Raw genomic sequence first — 18284 nt, forward strand, 5'->3', positions numbered from 1 at the left:
AAGAATATTGACTTAATTTTGCTTTAAGCTTAGCACTATTTCCTCTCAAATTTAAGGATTCTGTTGAGTTCAGCAGATCAATGTATCCATATGCATTACAAAAATATTTTAGTGTATATGAACCATACATATGGGGGAAGGTTCCTTGTGAATGTGTATGATATTTTAGCAAACAAGATCTACCTTCCTAACTTGAAGTAATGGGGATAATCAGGAAACTCATCCCTACTTTCCACGTTGGCAGAACCCTACAGATCTACCACCTTCCAAAGTCTGAGGAACCCCCTTTCTAGGAGTTCCTAACTTTCTTCATTTCGAGGACACCTTTGGCAGTTGGGAAAACCTATAAACTACTTTGCAGAATCGTGTTTTACATGCCTAAAATAAGATACATAAGCTGACCAAGGGATCCAAGTATTTTGAAATATCAAAAAAAAAATTTAATCCAAGTTCACAGACCCTAAAGTTAAGAATCCCATCCAAGTCTTTCCAGTTCTAGAAAGCTTTTCCTAAGTTGAAAATTAGAGATGTCAGTGAGATTCACCTCAGTGCTCTGTTGACAGAGCAGGGGGAAAAAAAATAAAAATTAGAAGGGGGAAAAGAACATTAGAGAGATGAGAAAAGCAAAAAAGACAAGCATTGCCAGGCATTAGATAGAATTCAAAATCTAGGACCCAAACTATTAGTAATTTTAGACATATTTTTAGCACTCAGAAACAGTTGAAGGAGCCTTGCATGCCCAAAACCAGTTCAATGAGGGAAAATGTTGATTTCATTTATAGCCCTTTGCTACTAATATGGACTCTTTAACCTTGGGAATGAAGGTTTTTGTAATATATTTTGTCAGTTTTTACTATATTTAACCTGCTAGCAATTACTGATTGATAAAACTGATAGCAAAACATATGAAAATCAGTTTTTATTTGTTCCATTCACAAAGCACCTATTGTTTTAAAATAATCATGACAAAAACCCAGCCCTAGTTAAAGTAAAATAATCTCATACATATCCTACTGAAGCATGGTGGAAAGTATCCTGGGTTTGGAGTTATAAGACCCTGAGTTCTAGTCCTAGTGCTGACACATGCTGGTAGAAGGATCTTGGATACTTAAACTCTCTTTCTTTTAGACAACTCTGACAATACATTGCAGAGGTTACAGTCTAGCAGAAGTTCGTCCCATGTAAGAATTCCTTATATCAAGGAAATCATAGGCTTATCCTCTTTTCTCCATGAAATTAGTACATTAAAAGTATAGACCTTAGGGACGGCTAGGTGGCACAGTGAATAGAATACCGGCTCTGAAATCAGGAGACCCAATTTCAAATCCCACCTCAGACACTTAACACAAAAACTAGCTGTGTGACCTTGGGTAAGTCACTTAACCCCAATTGCCCTACCTTCCCCCTCCAAAAACAAACAAAAAGTATAGATCTTAGAAGACATCTTGTGTAACTGTATCATTTTAATGATAAGGAAATTAATGATTCTCAAAATGTTGAAATTTGCCATGGTCACATAGGTCATGGGTAGTAAGTAAAAAAGCCAAGATTCAAACTTGGCCCCTTTGTCTTCAAATCCACATTTCACACACAGCCTTCCAAAGTAATAAACTAGATTTTTCTCTAAGATCCATTCTATCTCCAAAATCCTATGGCAATTTCTTTGCAAAAATGCAAAGTTTGGGGGTGGCCAGGTAGCACAGCAAGTAAGAGCACCGGCTCCAGTGTCCGGATGACCTGGAGATGGAATCAGGCTCAGACACTTAGCACCCACCCAGAAACACCTGGCCTTGTAACCTTGAGCAAGTTACTTAACCCCCATTGCTTAGGGGCGGCCAGGTGTCTCAGTGAGTAAGAGCACTAGTTCCAGTGTCAGGATGACCTGGAGATGGAATCTGGGCTCAGATACTTAGCACCACACCCAGAAATAACTGGCCGTGTAACCTTGAGCAAGTTACTTAACCCCTGTTGCTTTAAAAAAAAATGCAATGTTTGAATTTAAATAAGGATTGTTCTTCATACCTATAAAAAATGATTTTGATGATCTTTGCAAGTTTTTTTTTTAATGTCAAAGATCTGACTTTTGAAGTAGGGATCCCTTTCTTCATCCATATTTTTGCTTATGCTTAGTCAGTGTGTCACTGACAAAAGAATTTAACTTTCACGTATAGAAATTGGCAAGAATGGTTTCCTCATGGTATTAGTGCATATAGCCTGTGGGTCAGAGTAATGAAACCAAACTGCAAGTGGTACTATATGTTGATGACAGGCCTATATGAGTTGATAGTCATCCTTTGTGTTGACAAGCTGATTGATAACAAAACTATGATAAATGTAGAAGTTGCCCCCTGTTCAGAAAGATACCTTAGAAATATATACATATATAAATAAAATTTTGCCAGCAAATCTTTTTTTCTCACTGTTAATGTCTTATTAATAGTAACTAAAGTTTCCAAAATGTTGTAGTAACCCTAAGGGAAATTCTAGGGCATAGGACCATGTGCTTAAAACTGGAAGAGACCTCAGAGATCTTTCAGAATACGGGAACTAATCTGCGGTCCATGGACCCCTGTGGATAGATATTGCATTTGGATGAACTTGGAAAGAAAAAAAGTTACACTTTAATTTTCACTAAGTGATAACTGAAACTTAGCATTTCCTTCAAGTATTTGAAAATATTATTCAGAGAATGGGTCCAAAGTCTTCAACAAACTGCCAAAGGAAAGTCCAACACACACACACACATGCTGAAGAGTCTATAGTCTTGAAGATCTATAATCTTGATTCTAGACCAACCCCTTCATTTTGCACAAGAGGAAACTGAGACCCAGAGAGTTTAAATGATTTGCCTAAAGTGGCAGAGCTTAAATTCTAATCCAGTTCATCCTTTTCTAAAGCCAGTGTTCTTTCCACCAGTACCATACCTCCTCCCTTTTGTGTTGTAAGTATAAAATTATGAACTGGGTAAAAATGGAGTGAAATCCAGCTTAAAGAATTTTGTAATCTTAACTTGGAAAAGAGCCTGGCTTTAAAGCCAACTGGTTGAGAAAGTCTCAACATTCTTAAGAAGTCTCATTAAGTCATAAAACTCCATTATGATGCTTATGTAGGGTGGGGAAAGTTAGCTCCCTTTGAGTAAAGTCAGAATAGCTCAACTTTAGTTCAATCTATTTCCTTCATTACTTCTCAGCTGGTGTGTCAGGGTAGCACATTTCCTGTGTCTCTTGAAGATCACACTGATTATCATAGTGAGCTGGCATCTTCCTATAATACCAGCTCCTTACTGACCCAGATTTTCTATTCTCTTTCTTAATTATCATTTGTTGTTGAGTCATTTTCAGTCATATCCCACTCTTCCATGACCCCATTTGGGGTTTTCTTAGCAATGATACTGAAGTGGTTTGCCATTTCCTTCTCCAATAAACTGAGGCAAACAGGGTTAAGTGACTTACCCAAGGTCACACAGATGGTAAGTGTCTGAGGCCATATTTGAATTCGGGTCTTCCTGACTCTAGGCCCTGCCATCTATCCACTTCATCACCTAGTTGCCCTAATTATCATAGGTTGAGGATTTCAAAGACTTACTTTTCTTGAATTCTAAACCAATACCATCCCCCACTGCATTCAAAATTCTGTAAACAAAAGGTCAAAAAGAAGGTTATCTGTGTATTCCACTATACTAGAAGGTCCATTTTGGTTGGGATCTCATCCTATTCTTTGTTGACACCCAATACCTTATGCATTGATTCTCATAAAACCTTTACTGAATGTAGGCATGATTAAAAAACTACTCCTTTAACCCTTAGGAGTGCCATAACATTTTAACATTTTTATCCTCAGAACAGCAAAGGGTTTGTAATCGCAGTTATTTCTTGGTGCTATTTAGTAAGTTCTGCTACTCACCTGAAAGCTAACAATATTTATCAGACTTGTTAGAGTAAACCTATGGATATTAGGTGGGGGAGGCACATGGGGGGGAAGCGGTGCTGAGAAGGAGAAGAATGGATTAATACGATGGAAGGAGGTTAGCAAAATTAGAGAAGGACCATTTCATGATATTTCAGATTGGTAGGCAAACATTGTAATAGCTGTTTCTGTATTCCTCCCCCATCAGAGACTCAATTAACCACAACAGATAAATTCACCACGTGGGAAAAGATCGTGTTTATTGGATAACCTCAACCTAGCAACTGCTCATGCCAGACAGGATCTGCCTCCTACCCCTCAGTTTCTTGGGAGGGATCTGTTAAGGCCTAGGGCAAGTACATAACCTTTTTTTTTTTTCTTCATACCACCATTTTTTCAGAACAATTAGGCTTTAATCCAGTCTAATTTAACAACTCTTTATGAAGTGCCTGCTGTGTCCAAGGCACTTGGCTTAGGTGCTGAGCATACAAAGACAAAACAAAAAACAGTTCTAGCCTTAGAAGTTTTATGTTCTAGGGAAATATAACAAGTAAGCATAAACAGATATATTTTGAGAAAGGAGAGAATACTGGCAATTATGAAAATCATGAAGTCCTACCCACATGAGGTTGCCAGATGAGTTGAGCTTTGAAGGAAACTACCTAGGGATTCTAAGAGGTGAGGGTGAAGAGGACACATACTCCAGGCGTCAGCCATCAATTTGTGCTAAGGGATGGACATGGGAAATGGAATATACTGAGTTTGTCAAAAAGCAAGTAAGTTGGTTTGGCAGACAGACAGAAGACTGAGACTGTCAGAAAGAGAAATTCCAGGGTTCTGAAAAAAGAACATGGAATACTGAATGGTGATGGTAAAATAAAAAACCATTACTATCTAAAAATATTACTACCGTGTTTCCCCGATAAGACCTATCCCGAAAATAAGCCCTTCCCTTACTGTGTAAGATTCCTCTAAAATAAGCCCTCCCCCGAAAATAAGCCCTATTGAGATTGCTACTGTAGTGAAGGTGATCCCCTGCCGGTGAAACGCACGCCGCGCTCCGAGCTGCATCTAATCAGAGCTGCAGCAGTGAGCGCGTCATCCTGTTCTTCCCCAGTGATTTGCTTATTGAATAAAGGTACATTTTTTTATTCACATTTACCTGTTTATTAAAATTGCTGTCAATGTTCATTAAAATAAGCCTCCCCTGAAAATAAGCCCTCTGGTGTTTTTCTGTCCAAAAAAAATTAATAAGACAGTGTCTTATTATCGGGGAAACACGGTATGGTGTTGAATTGGACTAAAAGTATAGGTCATCAGAATTGAGATGGATGAATTTCAAATCAAACCTGTTTGAGAGGACATCAACATGTATACCAAAGTGAGCATCATTTTTCAATGAACACATACTTTTTTTTGGAATACTAAAGCTTGAATTACAGAGTTAGAAATTACATTAGAGATCAGCTAGTGAAAGCATCTTATTTTAAGAGGAGAACTGGAGACATGATTTCCTCAAAGTTACAGAGCTAGCTAATGGCTGTTAGGATTAGAACTCAGGTCTCTAACTTCTAATCCATTACACTTTACCACCACATGGAAGTATCTTTTTGTAGTTGGGATAATTATCATCTTAATCTTTAATTTTGTTAAACTAGTCCTCTCTCCATAGATACTTATATGCATGCATATGTGTTCCTGTGGAAGTATAGACAATGGATATAGATAATTCATTTTTGAAGCTTAGGGTCAAAGGCTTTTTTGTTTCATTTTAAAGAAGAATTTCTGCATGTGTGTGTGTGTGTGTGTATGCATACAAACATCTGGCAAGTTTTGCCAGTGGTGAATTACTTCTTAATGCATCTGTTGTGGAGGGGGAGGGGGAGAAGAGGGGAAAATTCTGATAATTGGCCTTTCCAAGGGGAAAAGATACAATTACCTCCTCTTTTACCTTTGTTATGGGTGGTGTTCTTCATTCTTCTAACAGTGATTTCTACTCACTGTCACATTTTTCCCTTCGTATGGCTGATGTTCTTAGGAAGCCAAATGATTTAGAACCAGAACATTTAGCATGATTTTCTCACATTTAAAAAATTCTTGAGGAAAAAGATTGAAGCAAAGGGTATAGATAGAAGCCCTTAACAAATGCAGTAGTTGAATTTGTGAGGTGTTGTTAGATTGCTGTTGCATCGTTTTCTGTTAAAAATAAAGCAAAGTTACTGGAATTTAGCAGCATTATGGTATAGTGGACAGAAAGCCATCCTTTCAATGGAAGAACTGAGTTCAAGTCATTCCTCTGTTACATAACTGTCTTTGTAACCCTGGGCAACTCACTTAACTTCTTTGAGTTCTAGTTAACTCTCTAAAGCTGTAGATTGCAGAGAAACTGCCAGCATGTGTTGTAGATGGAGTTTTCTTGTCTGGAGTTTCCCTATACAAACAAAATCTTAAGTCCAGGTTCTATCACACCTTTATGCACAGGTTTAGACATCAGCAAGTGGCTCTCCAAGTATAAATCAAGTCAACAAATATTTACTAAACTTACTGTGTACCACCAGGGGTGAGGACCTTCATCCTTGAGTGGCCCTGTAGTTCCTCAAGTGTGGCCCTTTGACTGAATCCAAACTTCACAGAACAAATCCCCTTAATAAAAGGAATTGTTCTATAAATCTTGGCCTCAGTCAAAAGGCCGCACTGAAGGACCTAGAAGGCTACCTGTGGCCTCAGAGCTACAGGTTCCCCACACCTGTACCAGACACTTTGCTTAGTTTTGGAATTGCAGGGAAAAGCCAAGACAGTCCCTGCCCTCACGGAATTAACATTATAATGGAGAAGACAACATGCAAAGAACTATGCACATACTCTAGGATCACATAATTAATTTAAAGGGCATTTAAGCAGTCTACAACTAGCCTGTTTACAGGTAGTGTTGTAATGTCACCTTGATTTTGGTGTTTATCATTCTAAGATTTCTGTATTAAGAATTACAGGCTAAAATGTCACCCTTTGTTCTGTAATGAATGTCTTTTCTATACTCAGCCATCCTTTCTTCATTCTATGCCATTTGGGCTTCTCTCCTTACGCTTGGAGACAACTACAATAATAGTATATTCCCTTAATTTTCAGTATGTCATCCTGGTGAAATACCACCCTTGCTTGGACTGAAGTTATTTTTTTTTTAGTAATCAACATTGTTGGCATGAGAGTGGTCTGTTGTGGTACTATCTTCTCAGATCAAGTAATGGACCTATCTACAGAACTAAGTCCTAAGAAATTTGCTTTGAACCCCTACCCCAGAGTAGGGTAACCTGCTATCTCTTCTCCCCCAGTTTTTTTCTAAGGCCTATGAAATGGGATCACTTTGTTGGTCTGGTTATAGTAATCAGCATCCATCCCCCTTCCCCATTGTTATCCTATATTTTTTTCCTCTTTCAATTTTATCTCCCCACTTTGCTTTTAAAATCAAGAGAGCCAGCAATTCATTAACTAACCAGTATATGATTCTCAAGGAAAAATCTGAGGTTGTAAAGAGTGATAAATTAAAAACAACAACAACAAAAAAAAAAAACAGCCCCAAGTTAATAAGGGGTGGATAGGTGGCGCAGTGAATAGAGTACTGGCCCTGGAATCAAGAGGACCTGAGTTCAAATCCAGCCTCAGACACTTAACAAAAACTAGCCATGTGACCTTGGGGTAAGTCACTTAACCCCAATTGCCCTCCAAAAAGAAAAGAAAAAAAAGTGATAAATAATGAAACTTAAGTAACTCAAGGATAAATGCCAGATGAAAGCCACTAGAAGAGCCTGCCTATGTGAAACTGGCAAATATTATATATTCAGACAGCATAGTGACCTGTAAACAGACATAAAATTTGTAATTCCCAGTGCTTGAAACATAGGTGCTCATTGCTTTATACTTCATAATTTATATATAATCAAATTCCCCCAAACCAGTTTACCATGATCAACATTTATTAGGCATCCACTGTGGGGATATAGCATTATGCTTTGGGGAGTATGTAGTCTGTGCTATATTATTGCCCTCTTCATATGAAACTTACTATCACCTTCTCTCCAAAACCTCCTGACTAATTTCAGGTTAATTGAATTGTGGTTTTTGTAGGCTGATTTTTGTTCATGATGGTCAGAAACAAATATAGTGCATAAGATAAGGCTGAATACAAGAACACTAGATTGAGAGTCAGAAGACTTGAGTTTGAAATACATTTTTGCAATTTACCATTTGTGTGACTTGAGGCAAATTTTTTCACTTATCTTGTTCTACTTTCTTATCCCTGATTTCCTTCAAGAATTAGCTCATGTCCCCTTCTGCAGAGTCCTTTCCTGGTCCTGGGAGCTGCCAGTACCTACCTATCTAAGGATAAAGTGCATCTGCTTTATATGTGTCATACATAATTATATATGTGCAAGTTGCCTCTTTTGTTAGAATGTTAGCCTCTTGAGGGAATGAATTGTTTTGCTTTTGTCTTTATATCTCTAGTGTTTAACACTGTTCCTGGTATATAGTAAGCACTTAATAGATGTTTGATAATTGATTGGACAAGATAGCCTCCCAACTCTACATTCTATGACCTTATTAATCAAAGGTTTGTAAGAACCAGGAGTTTGTTACATGGACTTGAAGATTTCACAGTTTCCATAAATTTGAATGAGAAAAAAATTACATATTTTCACTATCCTCTACATCAAATTGAGCATTTCCTTTATTTGTTTGGAAACATTCTGAGAAGTGGTCCATAGACTGCAAAAGGGGCCTATCTCACACACATACACACGCACACACACAAATATAAGAATGCCTGCTATAAATTGTATAACTTTGGGCAAATCACTTCATATTTCTGGACTTCAATTTCCTTATTTATAAAGTGAGGGAATTAGGCTCTCATTTCTAAGGCCCTTTTCTAGCTCAAAGTCTTATGAACCTGCAGCTGTATCTTTGTTTTGAGGATTTTTATGAGTTTATGTTCATGTTGTTAAGTATTCCATTGCTATTATCTTACCAGTGTGCTAGTTGGGACTAGGAGTCAATCATTGCTTAGCATTAGCATTCCTTAGAGAGGAAGCTCTTGTCCCTTGAGCTGGCATCCCACATTCAAGAGAGAATGTTCTGTATGCTATTAAAAACTTAACATTGTGGAGGATCAAATGAGATAATAAATGTAGAGCCTTTGCAAACCTTGAAGCCTTAAATAAATGCCACCTGTATCTTCCCCCATTAAACTGTGAGCTCCCTGAGAGCAGGGATTGTTTTTTGCCCTTTTTTGGAGCCCCAGAGGGCAGCTAGGTGGTGCAGTAGATAGAATGACGGGCCTGAAGTCAAAAAGACTCATCTTCCTGTGGTCAAATCCAGCCATAGACATTTACTAACTGTGTGACCTGAGGAAGTCACTTAACCCTGTTTGCCTCAGTTTCCTGTAAAATGAACTGGAGAAGTAAATGGCAAACCACACCAGTATCTTTGCCAAGAAAACCCCAAATGGGGTCACAAAATGTTGAATGTCACCAGAAACGACTGAACAACAAAAGTATCCCCAGTACTAGCATGGTGTTTGGCATGTCATAGATGATTAATAAATTCTTATTGGTTTCACTTGGAGGATTTATAAGAACATAAAATGTGAGATAAATTCTATTCCAAATACTAAAATGGCATCTACTGCTCTACTTGGTTTCAACTCCTTGGAACAAGGCCAGACTTCCATCCCAGGTTAAAGCCCATCACCTCTAGTCTTATCACTATGCTGCTAACTCAAGCTATGACTGACACCACCTTCCTTAGCCTCTTCTCCCCTCTGAATGGAGGATGGAGTGCCAAACTCCTTCCAATGTCTTCCTTTATAGGGGGCAGAAATTAGACTTTGGGCTCATTTCATTCTATATCCACCATCCATCCTGGTTTCAATTCCATAGAACAAGATGCTTACCTACTGGGATGGCTAGGTGGCACAGTGAATAGAGCACTGGCCTGGACCTGAGTTCAAATCCAGCTTCATACACTTAACACAAAAACTAGCTGTGTGACCTTGGGTGAATCACTTAACCCCAATTGCCCTACCTTACCCCCTCCAAAAAAATTTAAAAAAGAAGATGCTTACCTGCTGGGCACCTCCTGGTCTCTGACCCTTACCCCCACTCCTCTTTCTGCTTTCTTTTGTGTGCTGCCTTCCCCTGTTAGATTGTAAGCTTCTTGAGCATAAGAACTAGCTTTTTATTCATTTTATCCCCAGCACTTAGCACTATCCCTGGCACAGAGTAGGCATTTAATGTTTATTGAATTGAATTGGACTGTCATGAAGCCAGGAAATAAAACCTCAGTCCTTGGCTATCTCAGGTATTTTCACAAGAAAAGTAACTCTATCCTAATTGTCTTTGCTATGCAGAATTCTATTTTTGTCTTTCTCTTTTTAGATTTTTCCTTCCTGGGCTTTGGTATGGTCTTTATGTTGTTTAACATTTTCTCACCTTTGCTCTATCTTTCTTCTAATCCATCTTTTATAGTGCTGCCAAAATAATCTTTCCTAGGTGTAGATTTAGTCATGTCACTTTACTCAAAAATCTTCAGTGGCTTACCTGATCACTTCCAAAGAAAGATCAGCCACTTTGCTTAGCATTCAGAGCCATCCAAAATCTTGCATCACCCTACCTGCCTCTTCAGCCTTCTAGCTAATGCACTGCACTTTATACATAATAAGTAAAATGGGTCTATTCTTTGTTACCCAAATATACCATGCACACATGCTCATGGTACCTCTTATGTTTGGAATTCCTTCTTTCCTTTACCAATGAGTCCATAGGTTCCCAAAGTGGGCAATATTGCCCCCTAAGCGGGCACTGGAACAATCCTGGGGGGTGGTAGCAGCCATTGGTGCAATTGGGGGGCATTGAATAAAAATAAGGAGGCAGTAGAAAAATAAGGAAAGAAGAGAAGAAAATTTTGAAAAACCATTCAATATACATGTTTCATCTGTTGTGTAACAGTTAAAATCATAGCGATTACATTTTTTTTTTCCAAATAAACACACAAAATGCAAGTTATAACCAATTAGTGGTCAAGTCTGCCTACAGGTCTTAACAAGCAAGTATTGACAGGCAAGTGTGTCACTCGTTGTCTGGAAGTCCAGCATGCATCAGTAGGAATATGTGCATGTAAAGACTTGTTTACAATATGATACTATATGGTTACATGATGCAGTGTGTAATCAAAATTTCAATGCAGGAAAAAATCCACAGATCTATAATAAATTATTAAATTTAAGATGTGTTATTAAAATATATTTTATATTTTTATTTTTTAAACCATTAAAGGGTTAAAAGAAAGTAGATTTCCTTGGGGTGGCACAGTGAGTAAGAGCACCAGCCCCAGAATCGGGATGACCTGGGATCAAATCTGGCCTCAGATACTTAGCACCACACCCAGAAATAACTGGCCATGTAACCTTGAGCAAGTTACTTAACCCCAATTGCTTAAAAAAAAAAAAAAGAATGTAGATTTCCAGGGAGGCACTGAGTAATTTTGTTTAAAGGGGGTGGTGGACCAAATAAATTTGGGAACCTCTGATGAGTCTGTATTCATTCTTTAAAACCCACTTCAAATGACACCTATTCTATGAAGCCTTCCCTGATCCCTATGTAGAGAATCAGTCAACAAGCAATTTATTTAGCACCTGTACTATGTACTAGGCACTATGCTGGCCTCTGCCTACAAAGACAAGAATGAAAGCAATGCTTGTCTTGAAGGAGCTTCTTGTATATCTGAAGGAGCCAACATGTGCATATGTAGGTGGCAAGTCTTTACTCATGCTCTCAAATGTATTTATATAATGTTCTATATTATGGTGAGCTCTGTGTCTTATTCCTTATATGATTGTGAGCCTCAGGAGGGCAAGGACCATTTCTTATCTAAGCTCTATATTTCTTAGCACTTAACATAGTGCTCTGCATATAGTGTTTATTAATGGTTTTCGAATGAGTGTTCTCTTTTATAGATGATAAGTTGCCAGTGTCTGAGAATATTTTTTAAATAGGATAAAGATTTTTCTGGTGCTTAGTTGCATACAGATTTTTTGAACTTAATGAGTTGACAATATAAAAACAGATTGAAAAATGTATTATTAGCCGTAATGATAATAACCTTCATAGCTTTCAAAACACCTTTACATTATCCTATTTAATCTTTGTAACAAACTAATAATAATTATTAATATTTGTACAAACCTTTAAATTTTGCAAAGCCCCTTAGAGACATTATCGCATTTGATCCTCACAAAAACTCTGTGAAATAGATGTTATCATTAGTCTTCTTGCATCTCTGTTTTTCAGATGAGGAAATAGAGTCTGAGAGCTATTAAGTGATTTGCCTAGAGTCATATAGCTAATAAGTATATAAAGCAAATTAGGCAACTAAATGGTATTGTGCATAGAGTGCCTAGCCTGGAATCAGGAAGACCTGAATTAAAATCTGACCTCAGACACTTAGTAGCAGTGTGACCCTGGACAAATCACTTAACCTCTGTTTGCCTCAGTTTTCTTATCTGTAAAGTTTAGATTATTAATAATAGCACCTACCTTGTTGGGTATTGTAAGGGTCAAATAAGACAATAATTACAAACTGCTAAACACAGTGTCTGGCATGTAGTAAACTCTTTGTAAATGTTAGTTGTTGTTATTTATTATCATTAATTCAGGTCTTTCTAACCGAGCCCAGGGTTTTATCCACCTTGCTACCTAACAGTATTAGTATCCCCATTTTAGAGAAGATGAAACTGAGACCCAGAGATATTAACTGATTTGCCCAAGCAAACTCATTGATGCAGAATTAGAACTAAAACACAGGTTTTAAACCTGCCTACTATTTAAACCTAGTCTACTATTTTTATTATATTATACTGTTGCAGATTAAATTTAAAATAACCTTAATCTTTGGGAAGATATTATATTTTTAGTGATGCTTCCATCAATGAATCCTTTGGGAATGAAACTCCTTTTAATAAAATTGGACTTGGGCATAGAGGGAATGGAAAATAGACTCCCAAAAGCAGGGGTAAGAAGAGAATTTGGGTACTAAAATGGATCACTATACTTCCCTTTGTTATGTCTACCTCTGGTAGCAGTGTTTATGACAATAAAACTTGCCTTTGAAATATATCCCCTTTATTAATAAAGGTATTGCTATATTTAGTTATTGGCTGTTTACTGATATCTAATGAGACGACTTTAAAACAAGGAATACCTGGGTTCAGATCTCAATATGTGACCTGAGCAAATCACTTAATATCTCATTGCTGAGACTATAAATTGCAGAGAAAATGCCAACCTGTGTTGGTATAGGGAGTTCCCTAAAGCAAAGAAATCACAAGTTCATTGCCTTTCTACTCACTTACCACCAATCAATCAAAAACATTTATTACAATTCTGTTATGCAGGCACTGGCCTACATGAAAGATATTAACACAAAGAAGGAAATGGACCTTATTCCTAAAGAGTTTACATTCTACTCATTGCAGATTATAAGCTTATAAAGGCAGAAACTATATATAATCATTACTCTGTAACCCAAGTACAATTTGCCTTTTGGGTACTTTGTAAAAATATGAACTGTTTTTATTAACATATTTCAAAATTTGAATACAATTCAAGTTAATATTATGGAGGACCATGGAACATAAGCTACCCAGTCTGTGTAGGTGAAAATATAGATGAAAATTCTTAATCATTATTTTTCATTCATTTTATCCATATTCTGGGTTTTTCTCAAATTCTGCATATTTTTACCTTTCTAAATTAAGTCCCTCCCAAATGCCACACCTCTCCTTCCCAAGCTCAGTTTCTTCCCTCACCCATCCCATTTAAGATATCACCATTTTTCTCAACAACTTCCCTTCATGGAGCACACTGGTGGTGGTAAGGGAAGGACAGGATTCTCTAACAAGTCTCTGGCCTTTGGGCCCACTGCTTGCGTAAAACCTCTGCCGAGAACAGTTCTTTCATGCTGTAGCAGCTTTTCCAGCCTGTTACTATAGAGACGGCCAGCATTAGAAAGAAGGAGTCACTCTTGGCAGAGGCAGGGCAAGTGGGATGCTTTAGGCCTTGTAAGATTAGAGACCTTAAAAAAGGCATTTGGAAGGGATCAAAAGCTAGGGAGTGAAAGAAGAGGAATTTCTAGGAAGTCATGGCCAAAACAGGCAAATGGCTAGTTGGTAGGCTTTTACGTTTGTGGAAGCTGTACATGGTATGGCTTTGGAACCAAATATGTATAAACTTCATCCTTAGGGAGCCTCTGGATGATATACTGCAGGATCATAGGTTTAACCCTGCCTCTCTGTTACTCCAAACATAACTGTTGTTCTTTGCTTATGACTAACCCATTGGTACCTAAGTCCTCTCTCTCTCTGTTTGTAAAGAATGTTTTCCCCAGCCTGATCCACTAGCTCTTGAAACCATAGCTCTATGTACACATGAAGAATGCTTAATATTTATGCTGGAAAGTAAATTCCATGCAACATCCCATCACTCTATCTGCACTCATCACATCAGATTATAAAGCCAGGTAGGCCATGAGTTAGCAGGGAATATAGTGCTTCTATTAATAGCCCTTTCTGGTTGTTTCTTCCCACTATAAAATAAGCAACACTCTGCTCAGTTTAGCAGTTCATTTCAGGCTGGTATTTTTTTTCTTATTTAAATCAAGAAAGTAGGTCTGGGCTGTTTAGTACTAAGGTATAGTGTTAATGAAGCCAAGGGTATGGTTTCCTTTTATGCCTGGGCCAGGAATTAAGCCCACAAAATACAAGAAAACTTACTATCATAATCTATGCTTTGTCACTGGTGTTTATGTGGTAATGTGCATGTGTATAAAATGAACATTTTGGGAAGAAAACAAGGAACATGTTCTCTCTTAATATTTTCACACACACACATTTTAAAATATCTTTAGTCACCAGAATTACTAAGAAAATCTTCTAAGTGTAATGGACTTCGTCTTTGCCAAGATGGGCAAAGGGTTCAATTAAAGGTGCATTGAACAACTAACTTAAGGTAGGAAGAGGGGAAAGCAAAGTGATAGTTGATATATTCATTCCTGTGCTCTTTGCCAGCAGTGCTTTACCTTCTTTTCTTTTGGAAAAAAGAAATCTCCATTTCCCAGCCTAGGTATGGAGTGCTGGACTTTCTGTGACAATGTTCTTCTAATCTCATGGGGGAAATCAAGCAGTGAATGAGAGCTACACAACTAACTACATATTTCTTCCAAGAAAAAAATTCCCAAATATCAACTTTTAATCACTTACAAATCTTCTCTGTCTCCCTCATATACATACCTCTTTTTTTTAAACTTTTTCAGTAAGTAAATATCACCTTAGAGTAAATTAAATCACCCTAAGAAGATTTAAAGATGAAACTGGAAAGACAGCAACCAGATTTTTTTTTAATGCCTGTTGAGATTTCTTTTTTTTTTTGGCCTTTTGGAGGGCAATTGGGGTTAAATAACTTACCCAAGGTTACACGGCTAGGTTTTGTGTGTGTGTGTGTGTGTGTGTGTGTGTTAAGTGTCTGAGGCTGGATCTGAACCCAGGTCCTCCTGACCCCGGGGCTGGTGCTTTACTCACTGCACCACCTAGCCGCCCCCTGAGATTTCTTTTACAAACTCTTTTGTCCATCCATTACAGTGGACCCATGACTTTTTTAAAAAATTATTTTTATTTATTTCATTAAATATTTCCCAGTACATGTAAATATTTTTTAATTTGTTAACACTCCTTGTTTAAAATTTTGAGTTCCAAATATTCCCCCTCCTTCTCTCTTGCCCCTACCCACTCTTTGAGAAGGCAATTTGATATTGATTATACATATGAAGGCATACAAAATATATTTCTATTTAGCCATGTTGTGAGAGAGAAAACAAACAAAATAAAACAATAAAAATAAGGATAGTTTAAGAAAGAATTCTTGACTTGGTATTCAGAATTCATCATTTCTCTCTCTGAGGTGGATAGCATCTTTCATTGTGTATCCTTTGGAATTGTCTTGGATCATTATCTTGATCAGAGTAATTAAGTCTTTCACAATTGATCATCCTTACATTACTGTTACTGTATATTGTTTTCCTGGTTCTCCTCACTTCACCTTATATCAGTTTATGTTAAGTCTTTCCAGGTTTTTCTGAAACCATCCTCTTTGTTACTTCTTATAGCACAATAGTATTCCATCACAATCACATACTACAACTTGTTCAACCATTCCCCAATTGACTTCCCTTCAGTTTCAATTCTTTACCTCCACAAAAAGAACTGCTACAAATGTTTTTGTACAAATAGGTTCCTTTTCCTTTTCTTTGATCTCTCTGGGATACAATCCTAGTAACTGTATTGCTAGGTCAAAGGTATGCACAGTTTTATAGCTCTTTGGGCATAGTTCCAAGTTGTTCTTCAGAATGGTTGAACTAGTTCACGACTCCACCAATTCAATGCATTAGTGTCCCAATTTTCCCACATCCCCTCCAACAACATTTGTCATTTTCCTTCTCTGTTATAGTAGCCAATCTGTTAGGTTGAAGTGGTACCTCAAAGTTGTTTTAATTTGCATTTCTCTGATCAATAGTGATTTGGAACATTTTTTATATGACTATTAATAGCTTAAATTTCTTCTTCTGAAAGCTTAAATTTCTTCTTTCTTCTTCTGTTCATCTCCTTTGAGCATTTATCAATAGGGATTTGGCTCTTATTATAAATTTGTCTCAGTTCCCTGTATATTTGAGAATTTAAAAGGGAAGAATAATTCATTGACAGTTCTCTAAAGTCAAGACTGGTCCCTGAATTAATCAGAGTTGAGATGGAAGTCTTTTGGTACCGTTTTCCTTTACAAGATTGTGATCATTATATAAATTGTTTCTCCTGTTTATAATTACCATTCTCTGAATCAACTTATACAAATTTCCTGAAGTTTGTTCAAGTTCTTTATATTCATTGTTTCTTACAGTGTTATATTCCATTACATACACATACCACAGTTTGTTCAGCTATTCCTCAGTGGATGGCTACCACTTTTCTTCTAGTTCTTTGCTCCGGTAACAAGTGCTGCTATAATCATTTTTGTCCCCATGGAACCTTTTCTTTTGACTTGGAACTCTTTGGGATATATACCTAGTGATGGGATTTCTGGATCAAAAGGGTACAAAGGAATTAAAAAACATTTGTCAAGCACCTAATATGGGCCAGTTATTGTGCTAGTTGCTAGTGATACAAATCATAGAATGTGAGAGTTGGAAGGAACCATGGTGGCCATCTAATCCCACCTATACATGAGAGAACCCCCCGTTATAATATATTCATTAAGTGGTCAGTCAGCCTCTGCTTATAGACCTCCAATGAGAGTGGACCCCATGTCTCCCTGAGGGAAGCCATTACATTTTTGGATTACTACAATTATTAGGAAGTTTCTCCTAGCATCAATCCTAAATGATGCCCATTTCATCTAACCATTAGTCCTGGTTCTTTCCCCTGAGGCCAAACAGAAAAAGTACAATCTCTCCTACATATGACAGCACTTCAAATATTAGAAAAGAGCTACTATGTTTCACCTGAATCTTCTTTTTTCTGTGCTAAACAAGCCCAATTCCTTCATATGATCCTTATATTATGAACTCAGTGCCTTTCATCATCCTGGCTGCCCTCCTCTGGACAAACTATATATAGCCTTATCAGTGTCTTTTAAATTTTTTTTTTATTTTATTTTTTGCTTTTTGGAGGGGGGGAGAGTAGGGCAATTGGGGTTAAGTGACTTGCCCAAGGTCACACAGCTAGTTTGTGTGTGTGTGTGTATGTTAAGTGTCTGAGGTTGGATTTGAACTCATGTCCTCCTGACTCCAGGGCTAGTGCTCTATTCACTGCACCACATAGCTGCCCCCAGTGTCTTTTTTTAACTGTGGTGCCCTGAATGGATGAAATATGTCAAGAGCAAATCTCAGTGGGATTATTACCCTCCTACTCCCAGAAGCTATGCCCCTCATAATGCAGTTCAAGATTACATCAGCTTTTTTTGGTTTTCACATCACACTGCTCATACGTTGAGTTTGCAGTCCACTGAAACTCCAGGTCCTTTTCAGAATACCTGCTGTCCATCAGGGCTATACTCATCTTATGTTTGTGGAGTTGATATCTCATACCCAAGTGCAAGACTGCATTTATTTCTGTTGTATCTTATTAGATTCAGCCCAATGTTCATCTAGCCTATTTAACCTTTTGGATCCTCACTTTATTATCTCCTGTGTTACTTCCTTCCCTCTCTCCCTCCTCCCCTGCATCCCAGCATTATGTCATCTGTATGTTTGATGAACATACCATATGTGCTTTTATCCAAGTC

The 18284-nt window shown here is 37.5% G+C and overlaps 1 protein-coding gene across 4 annotated transcripts in view; it reads left to right on the forward strand.

The window, feature by feature from the left end:
* MCM9 (minichromosome maintenance 9 homologous recombination repair factor) overlaps nucleotides 1–18284 on the forward strand; it is a 182399-nt gene that overhangs the window by 80825 nt on the left and 83290 nt on the right. The window lies entirely within an intron of this gene.

The sequence above is a fragment of the Petaurus breviceps genome, unplaced genomic scaffold (assembly GCF_028583685.1).
Source record: "Petaurus breviceps papuanus isolate PSGF00001 unplaced genomic scaffold, PetGlider_PUasm1.0 90977, whole genome shotgun sequence".
In the NCBI taxonomy this organism is placed as follows: domain Eukaryota; kingdom Metazoa; phylum Chordata; class Mammalia; order Diprotodontia; family Petauridae; genus Petaurus; species Petaurus breviceps.